The sequence below is a fragment of the Protopterus annectens genome, chromosome 13.part0 (assembly GCF_019279795.1).
Source record: "Protopterus annectens isolate FY-2018-M chromosome 13.part0, PAN1.0, whole genome shotgun sequence".
Lineage (NCBI taxonomy): Eukaryota > Metazoa > Chordata > Ceratodontiformes > Protopteridae > Protopterus > Protopterus annectens.
Genome location: NC_056747.1, coordinates 28,597,557 through 28,624,232, shown reverse-complemented (window position 1 = coordinate 28,624,232; position 26,676 = coordinate 28,597,557). Strand labels below are relative to the sequence as shown.

The following is a 26,676-nucleotide window of genomic DNA, read 5'->3' as shown; positions in this document are numbered from 1 at the left end:
CTTCATCTGCAGCTTGATACACGTACCTTCATCGCTTCATCTGCAGCTTGATACACGTACCTTCATCACGTCATCTGCAGCTTGATACATGTACCTTCATCGCTTCATCTGCAGCTTGATACACGTACCTTCATCAGCTCAACTGCAGCTTGATACACGTACCTTCATCGCTTCATCTGCAGCTTGATACATGTACCTTCATCACTTCATCTGCAGCTTGATACACGTACCTTCATCAGTTCAACTGCAGCTTGATACACGTACGCTCATCGCTTCATCTGCACTTTGATATGCGCACCTTCATCACTTCATCTGCAGCTTGATACATGTACCTTCATCGCTTCATCTGCAGCTTGATACATGTACCTTCATTGCTTCATCTGCAGCTCTATACACGTACCTTCATCAGTTCATCTGCAGTTTGATACATGTACCTTCATCACTTCATCTGCACTTTGATACACGTACCTTCATCACTTCATCTGCACTTTGATACATGTACCTTCATCACTTCATCTGCACTTTGATACACATACCGTCATCACTTCATCTGCAGCTTGATACACGTACCTTCATTGCTTCATCTGCAGCTTGATACATGTACCTTCATCACTTCATCTGCAGCTTGATACATGTACCTTCATTGATTCATCTGCAGCTTGATACACCTACCTTCATTGATTCATCTGCAGCTTGATACATGTACCTTCATTGATTCATCTGCAGCTTGATACACCTACCTTCACTGATTCATCTGCAGTTTGATACGCGTACCTTCACTTCATCTGCAGCTTGATACACGTACCTTCATCGCTTCATATGCAGACTGATACATGTGCCTTCATCAGTTCATCTGCAGCTTGATACATGTACCTTCACTGCTTCATCTGCAACTTGATACATGTACCTGCATCATTTCATCTGCAGTTGGATACATGTACCTTCATTGCTTTATCTGCAGTTTGATACACGTACTTTCATCGCTTCATCTGCAGCTTGATACATGCACCTTCATTGCTTTATCTGCAGCTTGATACATGTGCCTTCATCACTTCATCTGCAGCTTGATACACGTACCTTCATCACTTCATCTGCAGCTTGATACACGTATCTTCATCGCTTCAATTGCAGCTTGATACATGTACCTTCATCGCTTCATCTGCAGTTTGATACATGTACCTTCATTGCTTCATCTGCAGTTTGATACACGTACCTTCATCGCTTCATCTGCAGCTTGATACATGTACCTTCATTGCTTCATCTGCAGTTTGATACATGTACCTTCATTGCTTTATCTGCAATTTGATACACGTACCTTCATCTGCAGCTTGATACATGTACCTTCATCGCTTCATCTGCAGCTTGATACACGTACCTTCATCACTTCATCTGCAGCTTGATACATGTACCTTCATTGCTTCATCTGCAGTTTGATACATGTACCTTCATCACTTCATCTGCAGCTTAATACCATACCTTCATCACTTCATCTGCAGCTTGATACACATACCTTCATCGTTTCATATGCAGACTGATACATGTACCTTCATCACTTCATCTGCAGCTTGATACATGTACCTTCATTGATTCATCTGCAGCTTGATACATGTACCTTCATTGATTCATCTGCAGCTTGATACATGTACCTTCACTGATTCATCTGCAGCTTGATACACGTATCTTCATCGCTTCATCTCTAGCTTGATACGCATACCTTCACTGCTTCGTCTGCAGCTTGATGCGTGTCCCTTCACTGCTTCATCTGCAGCTTGATACATGCACCTTCATCAGTTCTTCTGCAGCTTGATACATGTATCTTCATCGGTTCATCTACAGCTTGATACATGTACCTTCATTGATTCATCTGCAGCTTGATACATGTACCTTCATTGATTCATCTGCAGCTTGATACACTTACCTTAATCACTTCATCTGCAGCTTGATACGCGTACCTTCATTGGTTAATCTGCAGCTTGATACATGTATATCTTCTGGTATCAAGTCTTATGGCTCAGTGGCTAATTCATGTCGGGAAGCTGCTTGTGTTGGACCCAAGGCCACTGAACTTCCTGGCTGGCCTTAGTTAATTAAAAAAAATAGAATATCTTTAGAAGTCAATTCAGTTGCACAGTTGGCTTTTAAACTTTCTTGCTTCAAGCAATTAATGAAGGAACAAAAAGAAGTAAAAGTTAAACTTACTTCTGCATATACAAAGTTAGTCTGACATCTTTGACTTGAACAATAAATACAATCTTCCAAAAACTGAATCAATAAAGTATCAGTCCTCTCTGCAAATAGTTAATTAAAAGCTGGTGGACTTAGAATTTAGATAAAGATAACTGAATATTAGGATGACTGGAGTTCCTGAATCAGACAATACTAATTGTTTGACTTCTACTTTAAAATCTACTTTTTAAAACTCTGAAGATTCTGGCTGCAGTAATCTTGCTTTAGTGGATTTTGATACTGTACTCTGAATTGAGCCTCTAAGACAAGGCTTTATTAGATATAATTTGATTACATTTTGTTCTAGGTCTAAGCATAATCAAGTTCTTACTGATGTACAAAACAAAATAATCTTTGTGTATAATTCCTCAGTAGTAAGTTTCCAAAGACTTGTCACTGGAAATTTTCCGAAAGTGACAAACACATAAAAATAGGAAATATCTCTAGGGGAAAAAAATATTTTTGTTTCATTTTTTCTAGCAGTACTTGAAGTTGTTTACAAGGATTCAACTTTAAAATGCATTTCTCCTAATGACACCCACTTGGAACTGACTGCTGCTCATTTTCTCCCATAGCTTCCTATCGGGAATTTCCTGCACTCCCATAGCTTCCTATCGGGAATTTCCTGCACTCCCATAGCTTCCTATCGGGAATCTCCTGGACTCCCACAGCTTTCTATCAGTATCTTCTGAACTCCCATTGATGAACTCATTAATTCGACTCAATTGTTTGGGCTCCCACCTGCTGGGTTAAAGGGGTTTCTGGGATTAATACAGTCAGTGGATTTCTTCTTATTTGATGAAGATTGTATTGTTAAATTTCTATGATTTAATGGGGTAATGTTTTGAAAATATTAACTCAGTTAATAGCTAACATTCTGCTTGCAAGAAATTCACTTAGTTTCTTGCAATCATTCTGCCTTAACTAAGTGTTAAACTTTCTCTGATGTATTTATTAATTCCTTTGATAATAAGTCATATGTACTGAAGGGCATATTCATTTCAATGGTGTTAAACTTTTGGATTATTTTCATGACTATGATTCAAGAATTTTATTTGTAAATCTGAAATATAATTTTTCTACTCCACTCAATGTACGCATCTTTCATAGAATATTATTTTTTATTTATTTTTATGCATTGGGCTTTTTGAAAAGCAAAGAACATTATTTTAACAGGGAATTCTAATGTAGATTTGTCATGTACATCAAAAAGACCCAATGCTAACCATTTAAAAGAAAACTTTATGAAAGAATATTGCTTGTGTGTCTAATAAATATATCTTATTTTTTTAGATATTAAACTTTTTCTGAGATATGTATCTGATCTTGTGTCTTTAGTCCTTTTTAGCACTGATGCATTTTAAGGAAGTGCACTTTATTAATACAGATATATTTTCTAACTGCTTTAAATATATTCAGGCTGCTATTAATATGTTTTGGTTCATAGATTCATAGGTTCACAGGTAAGCATACCTCTCAACCTCTTAGTGCAAGAAATCTGGGCAAAGCCTAAGATTTTAAATATTGCTGTTACAAACTTAGGAAGTTGCTAGAATAACATAATTTGTTTTAGCGTGCATTGTCTGAAACTTAAATGTATGTCATTATTTAGTGGGTCAGAGGATGCCTTGTATACTATCCAGCAGTCTGTTGGATACCAATTATCATATCTGTCAACTTTACAGATTTTCAAAGAATGGCCAGATTTTGGCCTCATATTTCTGGTCCATTTTTCATAAAATTGTGTTTTTCTGACAAATTAGTGGTAGATCTTTAAAGATTGAAGTTAGAAAAAAAAAATAATAAGACATGAGTTTTATACATCATATCCTTCAAAAAAATTCATGCCATTGCAAAACCTGTTATTCTATCAACTTTGTAAGTTTGCAAGAGCAATATTTAAAAATGTTCCCTATTTTTGAGTCTTTGTCCCACTTTCATTCATGGCTTTGTCTGGATTTCTTGCTCTAAGAGGTTGAGAGGTATGCCAATTAGTGACAGGGCTTTGGATCTGTCCATGTAGGACATGTTGTTTAGGCCTTGTTTCCTTTTAGTAAGGTACTTCTGTGGGCATTCCAGTTATTGCATGTGTCTGGAAAGCTTCATGCCAAAGAGGGCATTGCATTCAATGAACTGGACAATGAGGGCTGAGTAAAGGGGGACAATGACATCCCTAGATCTGGACATGATCCCTTTGTTTATAAGCTGTGTAATATAGAAGGACTTTCTTACAACAATGGACATGTTAGCCAAAAGGTTAGGTCACTGTCCACATAAGTTCTCAATTCCTGAACAACTTGATCAATTTTTAGTCGTGTATTGTCATGTGGTAGTTCCCAGGGGTAGGTAACTTTCCAAAGGCTATAATACATTTTTGACATTTAATTTTAGTTAATGATTTCAGCCTCAGTTACTTATTTGGGACAAACCTTCCTGCAGGATTTTGGGGATTCAATGACTGCTCCTAGCTTGTAGTCATCTGCATACTTAGTCAGAGCCCTTTGATATTGGCTTTTACTTCAAAAAGTAAATAGCAAACACAAGAGGCCCCGACAGAGAACCCTGGGGGACTGGTCTCTGTGGAGGTAGCTTCTCCTCTTTCATTTGCTTCCAAGCTGTGAGACAGTTGGAAATCCAGCAGGCTACATAGGCGTTTATTGGTGTTATGTTAAGCTTGAAGAAATCTCTGGTTTAGTAGTGTGGTATTCTTCATTGGTTTTCATTAAAACAATGTAAGAAGAAATTTGATATAATAGACAAGAACTTTGATCAGTTGCCTTTACTTGACCAGCAAGTTAATCCGCTGAATTATGGCAGCAGAAAGCAGATACTAGTTCAAAACTGTTAAAATTATAAATTATATGGTTAGAGAAAACTGTATCTTTCTTAAGAAGGATTTTTGGACTATCTATATCTAATATTATTCCTCACTTATGACTAGTTGCTACAAATTTGACTGGCCCAATAAAAATCCAAGGTGAGTCTGATATGTCTTTTGCTAAAATTTTAATTCTGAGTACTTATTAGACTATTAAACCAAGAAAGAAAAGATCCCAAAGATTGTGCAAGATAACATGAAACTGTTAAATAATTGGGAATGTTCAAGTTGTATAGAGGAAGTAATTAAAAAGGCTTTTCTTTTTTTCTGATAAAGTGGTTGGTTCCGATTTTCTGCCATTTGAGTTCTAAAGAGCCTATTTAGATTTACTTACCCCTTATATTTTAAAACTTATTAATGTTTTAAGCAATAATCCATTGAGGGTTAAGCCATTATTTTCATTAACAGCAATTATTATTATGACTCCCAAATCAAATAATAGTTTAGATGTTTAGATGAGATTTTTAATTGTCTGATGAATTATGCCTAAATGTACACGCACATATGGAGTAAAGCAAATGTATTAATTTATGCCTACAGAAAGCTTTGTTGCTCCTAATATCTACAATTTGAATTTATATGTGGCAGATCTGTTTCTATCCCAAATTAAGTAAAAGAAAACGCTGCTCCAAAGCCACAAGCGATGCTTTAATTAAACCATTGTAAGCACTTTCGTTCCCAACTAATATGGAAACATCAGACATAAAAAATGCACTACATCACTTCATTTATATAAAAGGTACACCAAAAAGTTCAAGTTAATTAAAAAGCCACAAACTTTGGTGATTTTTTGCCGTTTGGGCTAGATTATTTAGTTGTATCCCAATTCAAATTTAGTTCTATCCCAATTCAAATTTTGCAAAGACTTTACTTTACTGTATATATTATAGTAATCCACTTTTTTCTGAGAACTCTTTTTCTTTATTTTTCATTTTTCTTTCTTTCTTGCTTTCTTTATTTTTGGGATACCCAGCAAGCTGTCAGTTCAATCAACTGTGATTATTTTTTATGTTTTAAAATGTAGAGGTATTTTGATTTTTTTTAATTATATTTTCTTATAATTAGTAATACTGATACTGATATAAAAGTTTAAATTGTGGGTGTCAGTGATGCTCACTCTGTCTCCAATTCTTTTTTAATGGCTATGAACCCGGTCACTCATTCTAATTTACTTGACTTAAATATCATTCACATTAAAATAAAGGGTCTTCCATATAAAATTCTGGAATACTCCAATGATATTTTGTTAATTATCCAATCATTTTTTTTGCTTTAAATTATCTTAGGAAAAAATGGATGTGATTAGCTCTTTAGTGGGTCTCATTATCGGGTCTATATTATATAAACGAAGCATTAAAATGTCGACTCAGCTTTGATCGACCCCTATTTCTCGAAACTGCACAACATTAAATGGCCAAATCATCGATTTCTTTCCAAGGAAAAGAAATTGGTTGGCCGTTCTTTTAAATCTGCCCTTTTCCCAACTGTAGTGTGATCTCAGAGTTAGTATATTTAGTTAGGGGGTGTGGGGGGCAGAGCCCCCTCACTTTAATAGTGTTTGTTGTAATGCGGTGTGTGTGTTTGGGCTACTGATTTCTTTCCCTTGGAAAGAAATCGATGATTTGAGGGTTCGATGTTGTGCAGTTTCGAGAAATAGGGGTCAGTCAAAGGTAAGTTGACATTTTAATGTTTTGTTTATATAATATAGACCATCATTAATGAAAAATGTATGTGTATATATGTGGATGCTCAGATTCCGAGCAAATATCCAAAATTTGAGACTGCAATTTTGGTTTAGATGTTTAAACCTAATCTTGAGTTTGTCTTCTTTACTTAATAGCAAAAAACTAATGGTAAAAGGAATAATTTTGTTAATAATTCAACTATTTTGAATAATTTATTGCTGGTAAAATAAACATTTTTAAAATGACAATATTTTCACATTGAGTTTCTTTATTAAAATATAATTTTTATACCTGATATTCAGTTGTACTCTAAGATTAGAATATTATTGAAAAAAAATGGAGAAGGGGATTGGCTTTAATATAAAAGATTCTGGGTTGATTGTTTTTAAATATGATTGAATTACCAAAAATGGCATGAACATTTTCTTTCTTCCTAAATGGCAGTTAAGGTTTCTGATATGGGAAATTTATAATTCTACAAAATCTGCCTTCTTTGAATTTATGATAAAGCACAGTCTCTAAATTATTTTCTTTTTTTTCAATTTTACACTTGTGTTATTTCATCTTTTTAAGAAATAAAATGGTATACTGAAGTCATTATATTTGTCCCTTCATGTTAACAATTAAAAATAATTTTCTGGATAGATGGATGTGTGAGCTTTCTTCTAAGACAGGTGTGTTTGTCCTTTCAGAAAATAAATTAATGCAAAGGTAAAGTCATATAGAAATAAATCAATTCAGGAAAAAAAAGCATTATTTTTATATGTTTGTAAGGATGTGGTGGGACTGCACTTTTATTCACATGTAGTGCATTGAAACTTATGACTTAGTATTATGTCTTTCTGGTTCACAATTTCTATTTTCTTTTACTGTCTTTATTTTGTATGATATTTGGGTTTTGAAGAATAATTTAGCCATTTTATTATTTTAGCTAGTTTAGCTACTAAAAGTAGTATTTTGTAACACCAAACTCAGATATTTACCCATAATGCAATATCCCCTTTGCAGAAATGGTTGAAATGTTTTATTTTTTTTTTATTTGATATAAAGAGATAGATATTAAGTTAAACAAATTTCTCAGGTGGGAGCTAAAGAGATTTGTTTGAATGGAGGGGGTGTTCAAATCGTCTGTTCTGTCTAATGAATGAATGTCTCATGATATGTTAAAAAACTAGTTAAAAAGTAAAAAAAAATAGGAAGTTAGTTCCTTACTGAAGGATCATCTGAATGAAGACTTTGAGAGCATGAAGTGACATTGCATTTGGGGTTTCCTTTGAATTGTACATCTAGATATACATATTTCCTTATGCTAAGAGCTGGTCTTGGGAGAAGCCTGCAGGCTTGGACTTTCCTTGTGTTTGAAGATACTCTGTTTCCAGAAGAGGCTATGTGAGAGCAACTAAAGTGCTGTTTATTTTTATATGAAGATGCAAAGTCAGTTGGAATGCTACTTTTGGTTATGGATTATTAAATCTGTGTTTTATTAATGTTATGTTTCCATTGTCTTATTGGGCTAACAGTGCTGGAGAAAGCAAGGAATCTGGTCAGAGACTTCTGAAATTACATTTCTTTACAGTACCTCTGTTGTCAAATACAAACCACGTTTTGAGGTATAATTTCCTTTTTGTACTGTGGCTCTTGTGTTCCTGGTTAAATGGTAGCCACAACCACAAAGGAATTACTGGAAAAATATAATGTGGTTGCAGGTGGAAACTGATTGAAAGCTGCTGAGGCTGCAACAAGAACAGATTATGCTGGCCAGCATAGCTGCCACCATAAGAGTGTGTCACCTATGAGGAAAACAACAAGGGACGATTACCTGGAATCTTATTTAGTGACATACGAGAGGTTTGTCAATGCACAACTGGAGCTAACAGACTCGGCAAGAATCCTGTCATCTCAGCGAGAACAGATGTTCTGTAAATGTATTTGGACATGGATGCTTGGATTTGGATAAACTTAAGCAGTAACTTTTATTCAGGGCTAGCATAACCCCTGATGTGCAAGCAAAATTCCATAACCAGACTTTTAATGTAGATAAATAAGTGCAAAGATGCATGACTTAAACCTTGTTTTAAAGTCTGGACTCGAACCTGATAGCAACAGTGAATTGAAAATGCTGAATGTTAACAGTAGGTAGGTTTAAATGAGATTTGACTAGCAAAATAAGAAAATGGGTACTGCAGACTGATCCCAACTTTAGTTAAAATGCTTATTTGTTAAAGGCACAATGTTTAAAAATGAAATTTCTGTTTTTAAGGCTAACTGAAGCCAAAACTAGCAAGTAAGGTATTACATTTTTAGAGATGTGGGTGAATGGTCACATTGATAAATTATTTGCTGCTAATAGTGAAGACAATACTACCAGTAGGAATGTAAAGGAGTACCTCTGGAGGTTGGAAGGACTACGGGTAGAATAATTGAACCTGTTCTGTGTCACTGTGTATCAGCCAAGCTAGTAAAATGTATTGTATTTTTAGAAGAAAAGGTGATGCAAGTGCTGCTAAACTTTGGAAGAATGATCCTCACTTGTCAAGCTACCCAGTGTGTAAGTATAACATTAATAACAAAATGGAGAGATAATATGCATTCATGGTAACAGAAATTTTATTATGCTCATAAAAACTTGCATCCTGTGATTGTATCCCCCTGATTTGACTTATTATGATATAATATTAGGGACAGCCTTTCTACATTTCAAAGCAGTTTGGAAAATGTGGGAGGAGGGAGAACCTATACAAGACATTGTAGTAAGCTGATAAACTCATTCCCAAGACAATGATACTCAGAGATTATGAACTAAAACTAGGAAAATGGAGTTGGTACATACACTATAGACATAGCCATGATTTTGGTTATGGTTAGAGAGTGAAAAATATCTTGTCTTTTATCAGAAGCTTTCCCCATTGAGCAACAGCAATCCAAAACTACAGGGCATGTAAGTATAGGAAAGGAAGATGAACATCTAAACAACTATGAACCAAAAATCAGTACAAGACAGACGTGAACACTGAGACCTACAGAAGTGATATTTCAAAAGGTGACAAGCATAGGAAAGGAAAAGGAGGGCACTTGAATGAGGACACTCAGAACAAAATGAGTACATAAGGTGACAAGCAGGATAATTCCAAATTTTAAGATTATTTCTGCTAGAGTAAGGTAGAGAATGGAGTTGTATGTGAACTCCAAGCAGCAGGAATGTTTTACTCTGACATACTCTTTGTAGTGCAGAAGCAACATCAGCAAGGAAGAGAGAATGTGATGGTGGCATCCGCCTCCACCAAGGTAGGATGAGAGCAGCATTAAAGAAAATAAATGACTCAAGATGCCTGTTCTGACAGCAGTTGGAGTAAAGCAGAAAGTCATTTTGTTAAAAGCTGTCTTTTGCATTGGAAGAAATAAGAGAAATTGCAGAGAAGAAGGTGCACCTTCCACCTATTAGCAGGGTACTGAAGAAAGTAATCCTGAGATAGTGGGCATGCAAGTAAGCCATGTAAACTTAAAAAAAAGAGTTGCACAACAATAAATAGGACGTGCTGGAGAGATAGATTCCTGTCCCAGAGACTTCCCATGCTTTGGAACAAGATTCCAATCTACATTAGGCAGAGCTCCTCGCTAACACTCTTCAAGAGAAACCTTGACGAGTGGATGGGAAACAGAAAGGTTACCCCAGGGATCACTTCAGTGGCTCTCCTGGACAGAGGCACAGGGAACTAATCTAAGGGGGCGGTGAAAGCCAACACATTCTGGCTAGGCTTATAAATGCCTTCGGGCAGATAGCCTAGTACCTACCTATGAACCTATAATACTCGAAGTAGAACATTAGAGATTATAACTAAAGTTGTAGGAAAAGACTGTGTACAGGATGTTATTGCTGCTTACACATACTTTAGTTAAAAGATAGCCTCTTATTTAGATTAAGAAAGGGAAGAAATTCTGCATTTGTTAACAGTGCCAAATCCTTACAAGATACCAGTAATGAAGTTAGACCATAGTCTTGTGTTTTAAGGCCACATGGGTATGGAAAAACCTAAGGCAAGGGTATTAACCAAAATCATGGCCATTACTCAAGTGCATCAATGAGCATCAGTGCAAATTACTTCAGAAGCAGTGCTATTATGCTAAGCTAATGTTAAAGCCATTGCCAGAGAGCTAGCATTGTTATTATTTGAAGTGGGTTTCCTTAAGGATAAGCTTACTTATTCAGGCACTCTGCTTATGACAAGGGCACTGAATTAATTATGTCTTAGCTTTAAAATGAATTAGTTGAAGACATCAGTTTAAATAAACCACGGAAATACATGCTGTGGAAAGTTCTTGATGCAGGTGATACAGACATAGACAAGTTGCTGACCTTTTACTGTCTGCAGCCATAGAGGTGCCACAAGCTTCATCTGGGTTTAGCCCTTTGGAACTTCTGTACATCAGGCACCAAATATGGCTGTTTGACATTGCTAAACAAATGTGAAAAGTGGAAAAGACGCCATTTAGAAGAGATAAATCTAGTCATAACTACAGTAACAGAAAATATGCAGACAGCCCAAGAAATACAGCAGCAAGCTTATATAAACCTTCCAGGCTCAGAGAATTTACCCCATGAGTCCAGGTACTAGATCTGGATCATATCTGCCATAACTTTATTTGAGCATGCAGCTTTTCCTGACTTCGTTTTTCACAGTAGTGCCCTTATCACTTCTATGGTGAGCTCTTCTCCTACTTTCTTTGTAGGTTGTTCACAGGGAAGTACAACCTGTTTTTTTTTTTCATTCAGAAGCTGCTAAAATTACTCCTTCCATCTGCCTTTGATGTAATTTGACCTGGTGAGCAGGATGTTACTGGTATCCCTTATGAAGAGTGTCAGATGACCACCATCTTTATCCTTCTGTTTTTGCCTTACAACCCAAAATAGTTTTTGTGCCATCTTTTGAGTCACTTTCCAGAAGCTGGTAAAGTTTCTCAGATGCCTTCTTTGTTACTACAACTGCTCTTAGTCTGATGTTACCATCCAGCATTTCATCTTAGTTAGTCCTTACTACAACTGCTCTTAGTCTGATGTTACCATCCAGCATTTCATCTTAGTTAGTCCTTACTACAACTGCTCTCTTAGTCTGATGTTACCATCCAGCATTTCATCTTAGTTAGTCCTTACTACAACTGCTCTCTTAGTCTGATGTTACCATCCAGCATTTCATCTTAGTTAGTCCTTACTACAACTGCTGTCTTAGTCTGATGTTACCATCCAGCATTTCATCGTAGTTAGTCCTTACTACAACTGCTGTCTTAGTCTGATGTTAGCCATCCAGCATTTCATCTTAGTTAGTCCTTACTACAACTGCTGTCTTAGTCTGATGTTACCATCCAGAATTTCATCTTAGTTAGTCCTTACTACAACTGCTCTCTTAGTCTGATGTTAGAATCCAGCATTTCATCGTAGTTAGTCCTTACTACAACTGCTGCCTTAGTCTGATGCTACCATCCAGCATTTCATCATAGTTAGTCCTTACTACAACTGCTCTCTTAGTCTGATGTTACCATCCAGCATTTCATCTTTGTTAGTCCTTACTACAACTGCTCTCTTAGTCTGATAGTACCATCCAGCATTTCATCTTAGTCCTTACTACAACTGCTGTCTTAGTCTGATGTTAGCCATCCAGCATTTCATCTTAGTTAGTCCTTACTACAACTGCTGTCTTAAGTCTGATGTTAGCCATCCAGCATTTCATCTTAGTTAGTCCTTACTACAACTGCTCTCTTAGTCTGATGTTACCATCCAGCATTTCATCTTGGTTAGGGTATATTTTCTATTTTCCACTTCTTTCTTCACTCTTTCTTAGGTTCATAGGTAAGTACTAGGCTATCTGCCCAAGGGCATTTATAAGCCTAGCCAGAGTGTGTTGGCTTTCGTCACCCCCTTAGACTAGTTCCCTGTGCCTCTGACCAGCAGAGCCATTAGTTCCCTGCGCCTTCTTTTTTTCAGAACTTCCTGGGATTCTGCATTCCACCACTGGCTTTGTTTATGAACCTTATTTCCATACCAAAGTTAAAACAAATCTGTTCTGTAGTCCTCACACATGCTGTTTTCAGACACTACATTCTTCAAGTCCACAGAGTTCCTCTTATTACTCAGGTGCTAGAGCCTTGAGTATTTCCTTGAACTCTTGAGCATTCACTGCAGTCAACCTGCAGGTCTTCAGCCTAGTCTCTGTTGACCTTAGAACCTACTATGACCATTGCTTACACCTGATTGTAGTAATCAGTGGCTTATGCTTTGGACTGACTGTTTCACGTTGTAAAATCTGATTCTACTCCAGTGCACTTTCCTTACTAGGACATCTACCTGAGTTGCACTTTAACCACTCTTGTTTATATTCTTGTGACTGTCCCACATGGTAAACCATGTGTTTGCCACCATGATGCCATCTACCAGACGGAAGTATAGAATGGTCTTTCCTTCTGTATCCCTCCTGCCTCACACATGTGAACCCATGCAATCCACATATCCTGTTCTGTCCATCCCAGTATGAGCTTTCAGGTCCCCCATTATCAACACCAATTAATGTTGTCCTGCTTAATCTAGTAGGTCCTGCAACTATTGCCTGCATACACTCCTTTCCTCACCTCACTGAAGGTGTCATTAAAATTTTGAATGAATTAGGGGAGAAATATCTCCAGAGGGTACTGAGTGAGACAGAGGGAGGTGTATACCAGGTGACGAGAATAAGCATTCTAGTGCCATTGTACAAGAAGAAAGGGAACATTGACAATTGTGTAGTACAGAGGTATCAAATTCCTATCACACTATGTGGAAGTGCTGGAGAGAGGGATTGGTAAATAAATGTAAATAAATAAATACAGAGAATAGTAGAAAAGTATGACTGGAGATGAGCAGCTTGGATTCAGATCAGGATGCAGCACAACTGACCTGATGTTTGCAGTCAGACAGGTAGTGGAGAAGAAGCTGGAGATGAGGAAAGAATCATAGGTTCATAGGTTTATACTAGGCTATCTGCCCTAAGGCATTTATAAGCCTAGCCCAAAGTTATGTGGCTTACGCCACCCCTTATGTTAGAAATAATGTGCCCATTAGTTTGTTGTGCCTCTGTCCAGCAGTGACACAGATGATTCCCGGGGTAAACCTACGATCTCCCATCCACCGGTCAAGATTTCTCTTGAACAGAGCCAGCGAGGTGCTCTGCCTCACATGGACCGGGATTTTATTCCACAGCATGGGGAGTCTCTGGGTGATAAATCTATCCCTCCAGCACATCCTATTAATATCCATGCTAAGGTTTAAGTCACTTGCTCTAGTGGTTCTGGTGGATTTGGATTTTTTGAGGTGGAGCATGTCCATTAATTCCGGGTTGGTCATGGCCTTGTATGTCAGGCACAGGTCACCTCTGAGCAGACGGTATGCAACTGAATAGAGTTGGAGTTTCTTCAGTCTGGCAGTATATGACAGGTTTTGGAGTTCCTTTATCCTTTTGGTGAGGAACTTTTGGGGTCTCTCCAATTGCTGCAGGTGTTGGGTGAGATACATCCCGAATGGGGCATTGTACTCGATCATTGGTCTGATAAGTGAAGAGTACAGGGGAACAATGACCTCACTTGATCTGGATGTGAATCCCTTCATGATCAGATGGGCAATGTAGAAGGTCTTTCGAACCACTTTAGCAACGTGAGTGTCAAACGAGAGGCCACTGTCAACCTGGGTACCCAGGTCCCTGATAACCTCTTCTGTGCTTAGTGGGTTGCCACCTATATGGTAGCTTGGGGTTACCTTGTTTTTCCCGAAGGTATGACTATACACTTTTTTGCGTTTAACTTCAGGCCATGGCTCTGGCACCAGCTATTAGTTTCCATGAGACCCCTCTGAAGGATGTCTGTGTCCGATGTACTATCCACTATGGCACCCAGTTTGCAGTCATCCGCAAACTTTGTCAGCCATAGTCCTCCTATGTTTGCCTGTACTTCTGAGAAGTAGATGCCGAACAATAGAGGGCCAAGGACTGAGCCCTGTGGGACACCACTTGTAACCGGCTTGGATTCTGACATGGCTCCAGCAACTCTAACCCTGTGGGTTCTGTCCTTTAGCCAGTTTGCAACCCATCTTGTGACATATGGGTTTACATTTAAGCTGGTAAGTTTCTCTATGATACCCGAGTGGGGTATTGTGTCGAAAGCTTTTGCAAGGTCAAGGTAGGCTGTATGGACTGCCTTTCCCTCATCAATGGCCTTGGCAACTGTTTCGAAGAAGTCGACCAAGTTCAAAAGGCAAGATCTGCCCTTGACAAAGCCAAACTGGGTTGGGTCCAAGGTCTGCAAGTCCCCTATATCTTTGTTTATGAGCTCCATTATGATCCTCTCCATAGCTTTGCAGACTAGACTTGTTAAGCTTATGGGGCGGTAATTACCAGGGTCCATAGAGGCACCGCCTTTGTGGAGTGGGACCACAGTTGCCGTACGCCACTCCTTGGGCACATATCCTGTGGTAAGGCTAAGATTAAACAGCTGCCTTATGTGTGGGTTTAGTTCTTCATTGAGTTCATGTAGCACACAGCCGGGGACACCATCCGGTCCCATTGATGCTGTGTTTTTAGCTTTAGAGAGAGCAGCTTTCACCTGCGCATTTGAGATGTCTGGGAGGCTACACTCTGTTGGGATAGTTATCTCTCCTTTTGGGGAGGGGGGTGACGTTTGCGCTGAACCTGTCTGCCAGTATGTTGGCAATGTCTGTGGGTTCAGTGATTTTTGTATCATTTTGGACTAATTCTGAGCATATCTGGGAGTTTCCACCCAGGTTTCTGACATAGCTGAAGAAGGCCTTATAATTGTCTTTTGAATCTATGGCAATTTGGCCTTGGATGATTTTATGAGGGATCGTAGTTTCTTGCTAGTACTGATCAAAGATGCCTTCCCTTTTTGGGATTTTGCTCTATCATGTAATAGCTTTCTCCTCTTATTGTAAAGTTTGTTTATAGCTGGGGTCCACCAGACTGGACGTTTGCCCTTGGTGGAAAGAGTCTTGGTTTTATTTGGGATTGCCTGATCCATGCAGTCCTGAAGGTGTTCATAGAAGGCATTTGTAAGGGCTTTGCAGCTTGGGTTGTGGTTTCCATTGGCTCGGGCCCTTGAAGGATACCACACCTGTTTTGAGTAGTGTGAAGTTTGCTTTAGAGAAGTTCTTCACTGTGGTCTTTTTTGTTTGGGGTGGGGGCGGGATGTGGATTTCTAGTGAGATTAGTTTATGATCTGATCTCACCAAAGAGGGATATACTTCGGTGTGGAGCATTTTGTCCCCATGTTTGTGATGATGAGATCTAGTATATTTTCTCCTCTTGTGACTAGTTGTTCCATGGCATTTGAATTTATGAACTCCAGGAACCTTTGGGCTAGAAAGTTGGGGCTTGAGTAATGTTCCCACTCTATATTGGGTAGTTGAAGTCACCCAATATGATGGTGTTTGGTGATACATTTATACCCTCCAGTGTCTTCAGGAAGGCTGTGTGGGTTTCCTGAGTTTGAGAGGGTGGCCTGTAGCATGCTACAAATTGTAGAGCAGTTTTGCCTATGGTTAATTACACCTGGATGGTTTCCGATGCTTCGTGCGTAGCCACCAACCTGGAGGTGTGGGTATCCTTGATGAATATGGATACACCCCCTCCTTTTGTGGTATGGTCCGGGTTTTGGGGCGGAGCATGATATGAGGTAAAACCTGATAGTGCCGGTGTGCTCTCAGGAGCCTTGAACCAGGTTTCAGTCACAGCACAGACATCAATGTTCTCCATACTGAGAAGGGCCTCGAGTGCGTGCATTTTGAGATTTAGACTTCTGGCATTGAGCAGCATTACCCTTAGTTTCTTCCCATTTTTGTTTTCTAGGACAGTTGGACATCCCTAGGTTTAGAAAAATCATATATCAATGTCCCAAGAAAGTTGATTTTGGCAGTCCTACAATAGTTTGAAGTCTTGGAAACATGGGTAGAATTAGTGCAGGTTATGTAGAAGGACCCAATGACACAAATATAAGCAGTGTTTGGAACTCCAAGTGCTTCTGTGGGAAAAGAGGAGCAACTGCCCTGGGTGCAAAATGTTGTGTGTGTGTCCGTGTGTGTGTGGGGGGGGGCATGATCAGCTGATCCAGATTTCTCTTTAATGCAATACTGGCGTTTAAAAGGTTGTATTGCATTTGCGGTCAAACCTGAGCATTGCAGCTCTTCATGTGTGGTCTAAACTGTAGCAAGCAATTTGCTACAGTTTAAAATAATTGTTTTTTTAACTAAGATATGAGCAACATAGCTCTCTGTACAGGCAGGGTATAAACTGTAGCAACTGTTCCCTACATTTATACTGAGCTGTATGTCACTTTCACTTGTAAGCTGTATAGCCCATCTAAGTTTAGATTCAGTGCAGTCATATATATTCCACGGATACTGACTCTTATAACCATTTACAGCTTGCCGGTACCCTCCCACAGGCAGCACATTCATTATACAGGAGGGCCATCCTAGACTAAATTTGAGAAAATCTATACATTTCTCTAGTTTATGTTTAAAGGAAGATAATGACTCACACTGCTTAGCATGCTGGGAAAGTTTATTTCAGAGGTTTTATTTATCCATTGATGAAAACTGTGGTCTGGAGCCATTCGACTTGCAGAGATACAGAAGGTCTAGGACAACCAAGTCTCTAATGGCATGCTATGTGAGAAAGAGATCTCTCTCCTCAAATGTCTGTAGGAAACTGAATAAAGGGGTAGAGCTTTCAGCTTCTCTGTATAGCTCAGGGACTCTAAACACGTGTTTTTTTTTTTTGGTTACAAATCTTTGGTGTTGCTAGTGCCATGGCATAGAGAATTAATGTTCCAAATTTTGATCAGGTAACCCAGGTATGATTAGAATTTTGGGCATCTGAGATGCTGGCAGCGAGTGATGGGCATGATTATCCTGGGGGAGGGATGCTCATCTTGGTGATCGCAGAGGGTACTCATGGTCCATGAAGAGAGTAGTAACCATTAAAATGTTCTGGGATGGGAGTAGGCGAGAGGGGACAGACAAGAGGGTATGTCATAGCATAACAAAATCCCTCTCCCTGATGGATGAAGTTGCCAGCATGACCCCAGGGTGCCCTTAGGTTGCACAATACCCAGCATGAAAAGATCAGAGTTAGTCCGGGGATAAAAGGAGAGCTGCTAGACCTACTGATGGATGGCAACACAGATATAGACACCAGAAAGTATGCTGTAAGGGGAGGGGAACAAAAAATGTTGATGCCTTTCTAATTGCATCATATGGTTAGTGAGTTGCACCCCAAAGGGACATTGTACTTGATAACTGGTCTGACCGATGCTGACTATAAGGAAGTAATCACCGTTTTAGAGCTTGGCAGATAGCATGCCGAGTTCCCAGGTCCCTGATAACACTTTTATTTTGCAGTGTTGTGTTGTCTATAAAATATGACTAGAGGAGGGGGTTAGAATATGACTAGAGGAGGGGGTTATCTATCAAATGTAATGATACTACAATTTTAGCAATAAATGTGAGCCCAGTTTTACTGCACCAGCAGTTTACTGGGGGAGTTCATTCCAGATAGTCTGGTTTTTAGAGGATGACTTAACAACAAGAACCCCCAGTTGACAGTGATCTGAAGGACTGACGTCCTGGATCACTGCTTGGAGATTTGAGAAGTAAATACTAAAAGGATAGGTGCAGCACTGAGGGCTGGGGAGCACTGCTGGTCACCTTATTTTCTGATGACACACATGCACCTTGCACTCTTTAGGGGGGGGGTTCAGTCGTCTCGCACTCCATCTTACCACATAGTGGTCAATTTTTAAAAGTATTTAGCTTCTGTATGATGCCAGCATGGGAAATGGTGCTGACCAGCTTGACCATGTCAAGATACACCGTGGGAACCACACTTATGTGTGGAGCAGAGACAAAAAGGTGATTTACGTTTTATTGTAATGTGCAAACAAGTTGCTGTTGATCATTTCAGGGAAACATTCACAACAGTATTAGTGTTATTTGACAAGTTTCTGAAAGTAAAAAAATGTATTTAATGTAGAATTTGTAAATTTACCTAATCTAAGTACCTCTATAAAATGTCCGATTTGTTATGTGTGGGATTTGGATGTGAGAGTTAGATTTGTGACAAGAAAGACAATGGCAGCCATAACTTTTAATAGTTGGTAGCCATATGTCAGCACAATTACCTAACTAATGTAAGTGATGTAGTACGGAACTAACATGGCTACCTTGATTGCTCTTTCCATTAAGTTTTTTTTTCTTTTTAGTTTTAAATAGAGGGATATGTAAAATATGCTTTGGAGCTGATAATGTTTACTAAGGAATATTGATTTTTTTTTTTTATTACTGAATGATGTCACTTACTGTTTACTGTCATTTTTGATTATTCCTAGGAATCTGAACAACATGCTGAGAAAGAAAAGACTTCATCATCAAAAAAGAGAAAAGCACCACCTCCTCCCACCCCTGCAAAACAGGTAACAGTAAATGTGTAATGAGAACTGTCACATGCAGCCAAACAAGTAACAGTAAATGTGCAATGAGTATTTTCCCTCTTATGCAGCAAAACAGGTAATAAGCATGTAATGAGAACGGTCCCACATATACAGTAAAGCAGAGAATAGTAAATGTGTAATAAGAACTGTCTCTCACATGCAGCAAAGCAGGTAATAGTAAAGGTGTAATGAGAATTGATTTTCACATCCAAAGCAGGTAATAATAAATATGTAATGTGTACTTTCCATCACATGCAGCAAAACAGTTAACAGTAAATGTGTAATGTGAAGCTTTCCCTCACGTGTTACAAAACAGGTAACAGTAAATATGTAATATGAACTGTCGCTTACATGCAGTAAAACAGGTAACAGTATTAAGTATTCTCCATTGCATACATCACAGACAGCATTATAACACAACTGCAGCATTAGCAGAGCTCATGCATAATGTATATTGTCCTTTACATGTGTTACAGAATTGTCTGCGAATGGTGCATGTAACATGACTAATATAAGCAAGGCTCGTGCATATGAGTTCTGTCCATTGTATGTGTTATATGCAGCCATTTTATAGACAGCACAGTAACACGTTACAGAATTAGCAAGACTCTTTGATAGTGTGTTTTGCCCATTAAATGCATGACAGACCGCCCTGTAACACATGAGTGCAGCATTAGCAGGGTTCATGCATAATGTACGCTGTCCATTACATGCATCACAGACTGCCCTGTAACACATGACTGCAGCATTAGCAGGGTTCATGCATAATGTACTCTGTCCATTACATGCATGACAGACCGCCCTGTAACACATGACTGCAGCATTAGCAGGGTTCATGCATAATGTACTCTGTCCATTACATGCATCACAGACCGCCCTGTAACACATGACTGCAGCATTAGCAGGGTTCATGCATAATGTACTCTGTCCATTACATGCATCACAGACTGCCCTGTAACACATGACTGCAGCATTAGCAGGGTTCATGCATAATGTACGCTGTCCATTACATGCATGACAGACCGCCCTGTAACACATGACTGCAGCATTAGCAGGGTTCATGCATAATGTACTCTGTCCATTACATGCATCACAGACCGCCCTGTAACACATGACTGCAGCATTAGCAGGGTTCATGCATAATGTACTCTGTCCATTACATGCATGACAGACTGCCCTGTAACACATGACTGCAGCATTAGCAGGGTTCATGCATAATGTACTCTGTCCATTACATGCATCACAGACCGCCCTGTAACACATGACTGCAGCATTAGCAGGGTTCATGCATAATGTACGCTGTCCATTACATGCATCACAGACCGCCCTGTAACACATGACTGCAGCATTAGCAGGGTTCATGCATAATGTACTCTGTCCATTACATGCATGACAGACCACCCTGTAACACATGACTGCAGCATTAGCAGGGTTCATGCATAATGTACTCTGTCCATTACATGCATCACAGACCACCCTGTAACACATGACTGCAGCATTAGCAGGGTTCATGCATAATGTACGCTGTCCATTACATGCATGTCATACAGCTGTGTAACAAATGACTGTAGCAAAAGCTGGAGTCGGTCATAGTGTGTGCTGTCCATTTCATGAATTATGGGCAAGCCTGTAACACATAGCTGCACCAATACCAGATTCATCTTTTAAAAGGCATGAAAACGTCATTATTTTGGAACGCCATGCTAGGGTGTTACCAGTGGCAACAAGTCCTTACTATGACGAGGGCAATAGTACAAAAACTAATGTCAAAATTTTTCTTCTTAAATGTCTGACACATCTAACAAACAGTTCTTTAGATACTACACCAGAACTCTGTTGTACCTGTTTGTAAATACCTTCACTGTTTTCTGCCAATGACTCAGTTGTTTATCCAGAACATTCACTAAGTCATATTACTGTGAAACATTATTCCTTCAAAGATACTATTAATGGATAGCATAAGTCTTTACTTTTCACAAGTCAGTTTCCCACATACATTTCATATTGCCACTGCTTTTCTAAGACTGTGAATCCCTATAACCCCACCTACCCTCTCAAGACTGCTTTGTTTCTACTCTTCTACTTCCCCTTTGAAAGGTCCTCTGCACATGCATGTAATTTACCACAATATCATTATTCACTCATTCTGTATATACTATAATGTACCACAAGATCATTATTCACTAATTCTGTAGGTACCATGATGTACCACGAGATCATTATTCACTCATTCTGTATATACTATAATGTACCACAAGATCATTATTCACTCATTCTGTATGTACCATAATGTACCACGAGATCATTATTCACTCATTCTGTATGTACCATAATGTACCACAAGGTCATTATTCACTCACTGTATGTACCATAATGTACCACAAGATCATTATTCACTCATTCTTTATGTACCATAATGTACCACAAGATCATTATTCATTCATTCTGTATGTACCACAAGGTCATTATTCACTCATTCTGCATGTACCATAATGTACCATGAGGTCATTATCCACTCATTCTGTATGTACCATAATGTACCACAAGAACATTATTCACTTGTTCTGTATGTACCATAATGTAGCACAAGGTAATTACTCACTCATTCTGTATATATCATAATGTACCACAAGGTCATTATTCATTCATTCTGTATGTACCATAATGTACTGTGAGATCATTATTCACTCATTCTGTGAATATTCATTTGATAATTCACTCATTAGTGAATAATGATCTCGTGGTTCATTATGGTGCATACATCATAATGAACCACAAGATTATTATTCACTAATTCTATATGTACCATAATGTACCACGAGATCATTATTCACTCATTCTGTATGTACCATAATGTACCACAAGGTCATTATTCACTCATTTTTATGTACCATAATGTACCACAAGGTCATTATTCACTCATTCTGTATGTACTATAATGTACCACAGGTCATTATTCACTCATTCTTTATGTACCATAATGTACCATGAGGTCATTATTCACTCATTCTGTATGTACCATAATGTACCACAGGTCATTATTTACTCATTCTGTATGTACCAGGGGTCACTCAGCAGCTCTCTTCATACCTGCCATCTAGTGCTCCATCCTGTTGAAAATCTAACAAATAATATTTTTTTTGCATTGTGCCTACTGATTCAGATGACCTTTTTGGTGCACGTTGTGCCATGGTATTGATTTAATTTGTAAATATTTTAAATAAGCATTTTATAAGTTGAAAATACTTCTATTTTGAACTATATATACTAATTTACTTTCTGATGTTACTACTGTGTTGCTTATTTTAAATGAAATGATTTGGTATTTTTTATTTTACAATTATGTCTGGATTGTGACTAACATTCCCAATAACAATGTACATTAAAGTGTTTTACTTTTTATACTGCCTATTACAACAATCACTGACAGTTCTCCAATATATTGTAGCAGTACAAGGGTAGGGCATGTTAGACAGGTAGCAGTGGAGGTGTTAATGTACAGCTGTCTGGATCAACACTTCTAATCTAAAGGTAGACTGGTAGTTATGCAATAGGCTGCAATGTACAGCAGTCCAAATCGTTCTGCTAATGATGGCTTGTAAAACATAGGTTAGGCATGCCATAAATTTATTTTTAAGTTAAGAATTCCTTCTAAAGGACCTAACCTAGAAGGACGTAAATATGGTATCCATGTGCAGAAAGTAGTCCTACTCAAAGCTTCAGGTCTGACAGGCTGGCTAAATGATCAGGTTACCACTGCAGGACACAAAATTAGGTTATTACTGAAACATTGCACTTCAGATAATGCACATGCCTGACTATATGAGTATTGGAGAACTTAGTGATAAGGGGCAAGCTGAGAGGTTCTTACTCCAACCTACACAAGTTCAATGTGTGACTCACATGCAGATTATTGTAAATCTGACTTGGAGTACAAATCTTATGCCAATGATTTATAACCACTGATACCCCGTCACCTCTAGCTTCAGCAGAACAAAGGGTTGGCCATCCTTGGCAAAGTTTATCCTTTGAATTATTCTATGAACTTAGGTCATTCTGTCTTTAGCTATACATTCTAGAATTATACATTAAGGGAGTAGTATAGTATGACATGATAGCACTAGCTTTGCATGGCTTATTCCATTAGGCCTATGTGATAAAGCATGGCATAATATGAAAACATCAGTGGTGCAGGCCTTCCTCCAGTACCTGTAACCAGTAACTCTAGTATAGCGTGGTATGACAGGGCTTATTCTAGTAACTATGTGTGGAACAGCATAGTATGACATAAGAGCATGAGTTACGCAGGGCTTACTGCAGTAACTTTCTGTGGCATACCTTGGTATGACATAACAGCATCAGACATACAGGGCTTACTCCAGTAACTATGTGTGGAACAGCATAGCATGACATAAGAACATGAGTCATGCAGGGCTTACTGCAGTAGCTCTCTGTGGCATATCTTGGTATGACATAACAGCATCAGACATACAGGGCTTACTCTAGTAAGTCTGTGTGGAGTGATATGGTATGACATGAGACAATCACCTTTGCAGGGCTTACTGCAGTAATTTTGTGTGGACTAGTATGGCATGACATGACAGCATCATCTGTGCAGGGTTTACTCCAGTACTTCTGTGTGCAATGATGTATTATATCACTATAATTCCAGCTGTACAGGGTTACTCTATTAACTGTGTGGAGTAGCATGATATGACTTTAATACCTCGCCTGTGGAGGCATTTTCCAGTAACTCTGCTTGGACTATCATGGTATGACATGAGAGCATCGGCCGTGCAGGGCTTACTGCAGCAGCTGGTATGAAATGACAGCATTAATTGTGGAGGACTTAACTACATTATCTTGGAGTGGAATAGTGTGGACTGACATGATAGCCTCAGCTCTGGAGGGCTTACTCCTGTAACTCTTTGTGCTATGGAATGGTATGACATGAAAGCATCAGCAATGCAGACCTTCCTGAAGTAACTCAGAATATTTTAACATGGAATGACACAAGACTATAAGCTGTGCAAGATTTACTCAAGTAATACTGTGTGGAATAGAATGGGGGGACATTTGAGCATCAGTAGTTCAGGCCTTACTGCAGTAATTCCGCATGATGTAGCTTGGTATGACATGAGAGCATTGGCCGTGCACAGCTTACTCCAGTAACTCTGTGTGGTATAACATGGTATGACATGCGGGCAGCAACCATTCAGGCCTTCCTTCACCAACTCTGTGGTATAGTATGGTATTTAATGAGAATATCAGCTGTGCATAGCTTGCTTTATTAACTCTGTGTGGAATAGCATGATATGACATGTGAGCATCAGCCATGCAGGCCTTACTGCAGTTACTGTCTGACATAGCATTGTATGCATGAGACCATTAGCTGTGCAGGGCTTACTGCAGTAACTTTATGTGCAATAGCATGGCATGCAAAAAAACTGTAAGCCTGTTTCCTACCTTTCCTGTAACTAGTGTTCCAGATACAGATTTGCTGTATCCAGGACTGTTTGTAAGCTTCTGAGCCCCCCAAGCCTTTCTGTGTTGGAGGGAAGCCTTCTAGCTTATCAGTGGGAGTGGTAAGCATTAGGTAACCTGTCTACCACATAAGGAGTGGTTCTGGCCCAGAATTTGTAATTATTGTCCGTTTGGGCAATCTTCCATCTCTCTCAACTTTCTGATTTGAAAGCCTGCATTTGCACTTGTTTCTGTCCTGTAACTCATCTAGTGCAGATACAGATTCTTAGTTTTAGCACTTAAATTTGCTTATTCATATTCAGCACTTGTTCAGAACTTGTAAGCACTAAATAAGCTACTAATTACTATAGCACTCAATCTTCCTCATTACCTAAAGGAAAACAGTTTTTGTACTTACTTTTCTCACTAGCGTTGAGAAAAACAGCTCTTGTACTCACTTTCCTCACTTATCTAGAGGAAAATAGTTTTTTATTCAGGCATGTCCAAGGGTCAGCTCCCAGTGTTCGCCCCTGTCTGATGAATCTGGGCATCTTGAGGTAATGCAGAAATTGCCTCATGTACACAGACAACCCTCTCCTACCACTCAACACTACAACCTGTGAGACATGCACTTATCTAGCCAAACTGGAGGTAAAGCTCTCACCAAGACTGAACCTGACAGTCATGAGGAGAAGGTAAACATTTGCACTACAGCACACTCACATAGTCTCACTATGTCTACACCACCAAAATCCACACATAGAAACTCAAAAACATTCACGGAGGCTCTTAATAATAATCTGCCTAAGCAACAGAGACCTCCAAAGCAGAAACACAAGCAACTTCCATCCCCCAACACAACCCAAATGACATAGCCCACAGATTGTGTGCCACTCAAACTGAGCCAATAAGGCAAAATAACATACCCAACACACTAGTCATAGGTGGCTCTATAGTCAGGCACACTGATGTCCCACTCACCAGGCTAAACAAGGAGAAGGTTACTGTCAGCTGCCTGTCGGGTGCCAGGATCCACCACATAACCCACGCACTCAGGTCACTCCACAACAAGTACAAATATGACTCTGTCATTGTCCATGTTGGTGTGAATAACCTAAGATGTACCTCCCTGGACTACATGAAAAGAGACATGGAAGAGCTCTGCGATCTTGTAGCCCAAGCAGGTATGACCTTAGCCCTGAGTAGCATTCTGCCATCGCCCAGAATGATACCACAGTTCAAGGACAAAATGACTGATTTCAACAATTGGCTAAGCTTCTGGTGCATTCAAAGGGGATCCAGTATCTGTCTGCTTGGGATAACATGGTCGACAGACCACGATGCTTTGCCACAGATGGCCTGCACCTGTCACCCCTAGGATTCCGGATAGTAGCTAAGGCTCTTGCTGCCCCTATAGTGCCTTTTTTAGGCAGGGTTCAAGTAACAAATTCACCACCATAACAGGAACAGGCAAGCAAAAAATGAGGGCAATGCTACTCAATGCTAAAAGTCTAAATTTCAAAATGCATTCACTCGAGGCACTCCTTAAAATGGAGAACATCGATATCTGTGCAGTGACTGAGACCTGGTTCAAGGCTCCAGAGAGCACCCCTGACTTATAACTCATACCACACTTTTCGGCCATCTAACCTGGACTGAAACACCAAAGGTGGGGGTGTGTCCATATTCATTAAGGATATCCACACCTCCAGGCTAGTTGCTCAGCATAATGCATCAGAGGTTATCCAAGTGCAACTAACTCTTGGCAAAACTGCAATTCAAATTGTAGCTCACTACAGATCCCCCACCATGCCCCAGGATTCCCACTCCTCTTTTCTTGATGTACTGGAAAATATTAGGGTACAACCAAACACCCTAATAATGGGTGACTTCAACTACCCCACC

The 26,676-nt window shown here is 39.1% G+C and overlaps 1 long non-coding RNA gene across 1 annotated transcript in view; it reads left to right on the top strand.

Annotated features, from left to right (window-relative positions):
• LOC122788310 overlaps window positions 1–26,676 on the top strand; it is a 128,818-nt gene that overhangs the window by 68,899 nt on the left and 33,243 nt on the right. The window contains exon 2 of the long non-coding RNA XR_006362630.1: window positions 19,207–19,290. This is a non-coding gene — a long non-coding RNA (uncharacterized LOC122788310). The remainder of the gene's footprint in view (window positions 1–19,206; window positions 19,291–26,676) is intronic.